This window comes from Oncorhynchus kisutch, linkage group LG17, assembly GCF_002021735.2.
Source record: "Oncorhynchus kisutch isolate 150728-3 linkage group LG17, Okis_V2, whole genome shotgun sequence".
NCBI lineage: Eukaryota > Metazoa > Chordata > Actinopteri > Salmoniformes > Salmonidae > Oncorhynchus > Oncorhynchus kisutch.
Genome location: NC_034190.2, coordinates 5,728,971 through 5,736,671, shown reverse-complemented (window position 1 = coordinate 5,736,671; position 7,701 = coordinate 5,728,971).

Here is a 7,701-nt window from a genome sequence, read left to right as displayed (position 1 = left end):
GTTCTACACAAACGTAACGCAATTTTAAATCTAAGCACTGGCGGTGGTGCTATAGGTCCAGAGGTGTGTCAGAAATATTTATATTATGTCCATAAGCTTGGGATAAGACCCAGATTCAGACAGCTATAATCACAGATGTTTAATGACCCAAAGAGAGGGCAGGCAAAAGACAGGTCAAGGACAGGCAGAGGTCCGTAATCCAGGGCAGAGTCAGGCAGGTACAGAACGGTAGGCAGGCTCGGGGTCAGTGCAGGCAGAGTTTCATAATCGGGTCAGAGTCAGGCAGGTACAGAACGGTAGGCAGGCTCGTGGTCAGGGCAGGCAGAGTTTCATAATCGGGTCAGAGTCAGGCAGGTACAGAACGGTAGGCAGGCTCGTGGTCAGGGCAGGCAGAATGATCAGAACCGGGGAAACTAGGAAACAGAAACTTGAGAAAGCAGGAAGATGGGAAAACATGCCGGTAAGACAAGATGAACTGGCAACAGACAGAGAACACAGCTATAAATACACAGGGGATAATAGGTTAAATGGCGACACCTGGAGGGGGTTGAGACAAGCACAAAGACAGATGAGACAAAGGCTGACGGTGGCTGCCGAATGGCTGGGTTTTGATGAATTAACAAGTTTTAGGTGTGATGATGGCTTGGCCACTCACTGGCCACTCACAGCTGTCTGTCGTTGTCTCTGATTGGGAACCATACTTAGGTAGCTTGTTCCCACAGGGTTTTTGTGGGTAGTTAATTTCTGTTTAGTGTTTTCACCTTATAGGACTGTTTCGGGTATTCTCTTGTTTCTTTTTGGAATAGTGTTCAGTTTTAATAAAACAAGCATGAACACTTACCACGCTGGGCCTTACCACACTGGGCCTTACCACCCTGGGCCTTACCATGCTGGGCCTTACCACGCTGAGCCTTACCACGCTGGGCCTTACCACCCTGGGCCTTACCACGCTGGGCCTTACCACGCTGGGCCTTACCACCCTGGGCCTTACCACACTGGGCCTTACCACGCTGGGCCTTACCACACTGAGCCTTACCATGCTGGGCCTTACCACGCTGGGCCTTACCACGCTGGGCCTTACCACGCTGAGCCTTACCATGCTGGGCCTTACCACGCTGGGCCTTACCACGCTGAGCCTTACCACCCTGGGCCTTACCACCCTGGGCCTTACCACGCTGGGCCTTACCACGCTGGGCCTTACCACCCTGGGCCTTACCACGCTGGGCCTTACCACGCTGGGCCTTACCACCCTGGGCCTTACCACGCTGGGCCTAGGAAACAGAAACTTGAGAAAGCAGGAAGACGGGAAAACATGCTTGTAAGACAAGATGAACTGGCAACAGACAGAACACAGCTATAAATACACAGGGGATAATGGGTTAAATGGGTGACACCTGGAGGGGGTTGAGACAAGCACAAAGACAGATGTGACAAAGGCTGACGGAGGCTGCCGAATGGCTGGGTTTTGATGAATTAACAAGTTTTAGGTGTGATGAGGGCTTGGCCACTCACTGGCCAATCAATATGTTCCATGGGTTAATCCTGCATTCATTTTTCTCATGATCTGTAGGTTATTGGAGGTCTTTGTGTTGTCGTCAACCCCAATTCAGCTGGGGGCACGGAATTCTCCCTTACTAGTTTATTGTGAATAGATACATTTTATTGAATAGCATACACTACCGTAATGACTAATAGCAACAGTCAAGCATCCAGTGTGCTCAATAGTCTATGAAGGTTGTGTTTGGCAGTCAACATTGTTGTAATTGGCTTCTACTAGCCTAGCCTGCGTGTCTTTACTCTTCACAATTCTTCTATAATAGAGAATACTATTGTATTGTAGGCTATGTGTGAGGCACGTTGTCGACAAGACACATATAGTCTAGGCCTACAGTTGATACTGCATTATGGGACTGAATTGAACGTGGATACAGTGAAGGTGGATTCATTGAAGATGGATACAGTGAAGGTGGATTCATTGAAGATGGATACAGTGAAATGGGATACATTGAAGGTGGATTCATTGAAGGTGGATACAGTGAAGGTGGATCCAGTGAAGGTGGATTCATTGAAGGTGGATTCAGTCTCTCTCTTTGTTTCTCTCTCTTCCTCTCTCTCTCTCTCTCTCTCTCTCTCTCTCTCTCTTTTCCTCGCTCTCTCTCTGTCTCTGTCTTTGTTTCTCACTCTTCCTCTCTTTCCCTATCTCTTTCACTTTCTCTCTCTTCCTCTCTCTCTCTCTTTCTACTCCATCCTACTGTTTCTCAGATGGGATTACGTGTCAGAGTCGACATTCACAACATGCAAGTCGGTTGCCTAGCAGCCTCCTCTAACTGGCAGTTGATTGGCTGAAGTGTCTGTGACTCAGGAGGAAACAGGAAGTGTTGTTTTTGACAGTGGGGGATACCAGGGATACAGTGAGTTTATATCTCTCTCTAGTGGTCACAAGAGGAACTGACTGACAACACAGTGACCTCTGCTGCTGCAGCAAAGTTCTTTATTTCCGGAGGATGGATGAAACGTTGAAGCTTTAATGTTAAATGATGTCATTAAGAGAATGATTTCATTTGAGGTTGAAATCCGTTCATCTTGATGCTCTATGTTTACTCTACTGTATCCATAATATTTGTATGTATATACTGTACTCTGCTGTAACCAGAAAGTACATACCATACTCTACTGTATCCATAATATATATTTATATGTATATAGTGTACTCTACTGTATCCATAATATATATGTATATGTATATAGTGTACTCTACTGTATCCATAATATATATTTATATAGTGTACTCTACTGTATCCATAATACATTGCCCAAAAAAATTAAGGGAAACTAAAATAACACATCCTAGATCTGAATGAATGAAATATTCTTATTAAATACTTTTTTCTTTACATAGTTGAATGTGCTGACAACAAAATCACACAAAAATCATCAATGGAAATCAAATGTATCAACCCATGGAGGTCTGGATTTGGAGTCACACTCAAAATTAAAGTGGAAAACCACACTACAGGCTGATCCAACCATGATGTAATGTCCTTAAAACAAGTCCAAATGAGGCTCAGTAGTGTGTGCGGCCTCAACGTGCCTGTATGACCTCCCTACAACGCCTGGGCATGCTCCTGATGAGGTGACGGATGGTCTCCTGAGGGATCTCCTCCCAGACCTGAACTAAAGCATCCACCAACTCCTAGACAGTCTGTGTTGCAACGTGGCGTTGGTGGATGGAGCGAGACATGATGTCCCAGATGTGCTCAATTGGATTCAGGTTCTTGGGAACGAGCGGGCCAGTCCATAGCATCAATGCCTTCCTCTTGCAGGAACTGCTGACACACTCCAGCCACATGAGGTGGCTGTCTTGCATTAGGAGGAACCCAGGGCCAACCGCACCAGCATATGGTCTCACAAGGGGTCTGAGGATCTCATCTCAGTACCTAATGGCAGTCAGGCTACCTCTGGCGAGCACTTGGAGGGCTGTGCGGACCCCCAAATAAATGCCACCCCACACCATGACTGACCCACTGCCAAACCGGTCATGCAGGAGGATGTTGCAGGCAGCAGAACGTTCTCCACGGCGTCTCCAGACTCTGTCACGTCTGTCACATGTGCTCAGTGTGAACCTGCTTTCATCTGAAGAGCACAGGGCGCCAGTGGCGAATTTGCCAATCTTGGTGTTCTCTGGCAAATGCCAAACGTCCTGCACGGTGTTGGGCTGTAAGCACAACTCCCACCTGTGGACGTCGTGCCCTCATACCACCCTCATGGAGTCTGTTTCTGACCATTTCAGCAGACACATGCACATTTGTGACCTGATGGAGGTCATTTTGCAGGGCTCTGGCAGTCCTCCTCCTGCTCCTCCTTGCACAAAGGCGGAGGTAGCAGTCCTGCTGCTGGGTTGTTGCCCTCCTATGGCCTCCTCCATGTCTCCTGATGTACTGGCCTGTCTCCTGGTAGCGCCTCCATGCTCTGGACACTACGCTGACAGACACAGCAAACCTTCTTGCCCCAGCTCACATTGATGTGCCATCCTGGATGAGCTGCACTACCTGAGCCACTTGTGTGGGTTGTAGACTCCGTCTCATGCTACCACTAGAGTGAAAGCACCGCCAGCATTCAAAAGTGACCAAAACATCAGCCAGGAAGCATAGGAACTGAGAAGTGGTCTGTGGTCACCAACTGCAGAACCACTCCTTTATTGGGGGTGTCTTGCTAATTGCCTATAATTTCCACCTGTTGTCCATTCCATTTGCACAACAGCATGTGAAATGTATTGTCAATCAGTGTTGCTTCCTAAGTAGACAGTTTGATTTCACAGAAGTGTGATTGACTTGGAGTTACATTGTGTTGTTTAAGTTTTCCCTTTATTTTTGAGCAGTGTATATATATATATATATATATATATACTGTGCTCTACTGTATCCAGAATATATATACAGTTGAAGTCAGAACATGCGTCATCGTGCGTCATCGTGCGTCATCGTGCACCATTGTGTGTCATCGCGCGTCATCGTGCGTCATCGTGCACCATCGTGCGTCATCGTGCGTCATCATGCGCCATCGTGCTCCATCGTGCGTCATCGTGCGTCATCGTGCGTCATCGTGCACCATTGTGCGTCATCGTGCGCCATCGTGCACCATCGTATGCTATCGTGCGCTATCGTGCGCTATCGTGCGCTATCGTGCGTCATCGTGCGTCATCATGCACCATTGTGCGTCATCGTGCGTCATCGTGCGCCATCGTACGCTATCGTGCGCTATCGTGCGCCATCGTGCGCCATCGTGCGCCATCGTGCGCCATCGTGAATAAATGTATTTTGTCCCCAAGCGCGATTACGACATGTTAAAATATCAAAACAAACTCTGAACATTCATTTGGAAACAGGTCGAAAAGCATGAAGCATTTATGGCAATTTAGCTTGCTGTTGCTAGCTAATCTGTCCTGGGATATAAACATTGAGTTGTTATTTTACTTGAAATGCACAAGGTCCTCTACTCTGACAATTAATCCACAAATAAAACGGTCAACCGAATCGTTTCTAGTCATCTCTACTCATTCCAGGCTTTTACATCTTTGAACTTATATGGTGATTGTCATCTACACTTTCAAAGTATTACCACGACAACCGGCAAAACATTTGTCTTTCAATCCCCCACGTGCGTATAACAAATGAGGAGATGGCACGTGGATACCTGCTTCTTTAAACCAATGAGGAGATGGGAGAGGCAGGACTTGCAGTGCGATCTGAGTCACAAATAGAACAGACTTATATTTTAGCCCTTGGCATCACAGACGCTCGTTGGCGCGCGTGAGCAGTGTGGGGGCAAAAATGGAATAACAGGGATTTCTAAATTTATTTTGCGACTCTCACGTATGCGACGTGTCTGGTCAACGTGTTAGCTAAGAACATTTAAGTTCAGTTTTTCACAATTCCTGACGTTTAATCCTAGGTAAAATTCCCTGTTTTAGGTCAGTGAGGATCACCACTTTATTTTAAGAATGTGAAATGTCAGAATAATAGTAGAGAGAATTATTTATTTCAGCTTTAATTTCTTTCATCACATTCCCAGTGGGTCAGAAGTCTGACAATTAGTATTTGGTAGCATTGCCTTTAAATTGCTTAATTTGGGTCAAACGTTTCGGGTAGCCTTCCACAAAATTCCCACAAATTCCCACACTCCTCCTGACAGAGCTGGTGTAACTGAGTCAGGTTTGTAGGCCTCCTTGCTCGCACAGGCCTTTTCAGTTCTGCCCACAAATGTTCTATAGGATTGAGTTCAGGGCTTTGTGATGGCCACTCCAATACGTTGACTTTGTTGTCCTTAAGCCATTTTGCCACAACTTTGGAAGTATGCTTGGGGTCATTGTCCATTTGGAAGACACATTTGCGACCAAGCTTTAACTTCCTGACTGATGTCTTGAGATGTTGCTTCAATATATCCACATAATTTTCCTTCCTAATGTAACCATCTATTTTGTGAAGTGCACCAGACCCTCCTGCAGGAAAGCACCCCCACAACATGATGCTGCCACCCCCGTGCTTCTTGGTTGGGAAGGTGTTCTTTGGCTTGCAAGCCTCCCCTTTTTCCTCCAAACATAACCATGGTCATTATGGCCAACCAGTTCTATTTTTGTTTCATCAGACCAGAGGACATTTCTCCAAAAAGTACAATCTTTGTCCCCATGTGCAGTTGCAAACTGTAGTCTGGATTTTTATGGCAGTTTTGGAGCAGTGGCTTCTTCCTTGCTGAGCGGCCTTTCAGGTTATGTCGAGATAGGACTAATTTTACTGTGGATATAGATATTTTTGTACCTGTTTCCTCCAGCATCTTCACAAGGTCCTTTGCTGTTGTTCTGGGATTAATTTTCACTTTTCCCACCAAAGCACATTCATCTCTAGGAGATAGAACGCGACTCCTTCCTGAGTGGTATGACGGCTGCATGGTCCCGTGGTGTTTATACTTGCATACTATTGTTTGTACAGATGAACATGGTACCTTCAGGCGTTTGAAAATTGCTCCCAAGCATGAACCAGACTTGTGGAGGTCTACAATTTCTTTTTGAGGTCTTGGCTGATTTCTTTAGATTTTTCCAATGATGTCAAGCAAAGATGCACTGAGTTTGAAGGTAGGCCTTGAAATACATCCACATGTACACCTCCAATTGACTCAAACAATGTCAATTAGCCTATCAGAAGCTTCTAAAGCCATGACATCAGTTTCTGGAGTTTTCCAAGCTGCTTAAAGGCACAGTTAGCGTAGTGTTTGTAAACTTCTGACCCACTGGAATTGTGATACAGTGAAATAATCTGTCTGTAAACAATTGTAGGAAAAATGACTTGTGTCATCCACAAAGTAGATGTCCTAACCGACTTGCCAAAACTATAGTTTGTTAATTAACAAGAAATGTGTGTAGTGGTTGAAAAACAAGTTTTTAATGACTCCAACCTGACTGTATGTAAACTTGCGACATCAACTGTAAACTGTATTCTACTGTATCCAGGATATGTAAACTGTACTCTACTGTATTCAGAATATACAGTGCCTTGCGAAAGAATAATTTTGCACGCCCAATCTTTCAGTTTTTGATTTGTTAAAAAGGTTTGAAATATCCAATAAATGTCGTTCCACTTCATGATTGTGTCCCACTTGTTGTTGATTCTTCGCAAAAAAATACAGTTTTATATCTTTATGTTTGAAGCCTGAAATGTGGCAAAAGGTCGCAAAGTTCAAGGGGGCGTAGTGTAGATGTGTGTAGATGATGTGGTAATTCCGCTGAGATTCTGATTCTAATTCAGCTGTTGTGTGAATGTTAATAGTTACTTGGCTTTGTTTTCTTAGAGATCACATACACAGGGCATTCAGAAAGTGTTATGTTATGTTACGTTGCAACCTTATTCCAAAATGGATTGAATTGTTTTAAATCCCTGATCAATGTACACACAATACCCCACAATGATGAAGCAAAAACAGGTTTTCAGACGTTTTTACAAATGCATTGGGGGAAAAAAATAGTTATCACATTTACATAAGTATTCAGACCCTTTACTCAATATATATATATATATTTTCATATTTTTAGGGAGGATCAGCTTAATATTGCGGAAATAATGTTTACTCAGTACTTTGTTGAAGCACCTTTGGCAGTGATTACAGCCTTGAGTCTTCTTGGGTATGACGTTACTTGGCACACCTGTATTT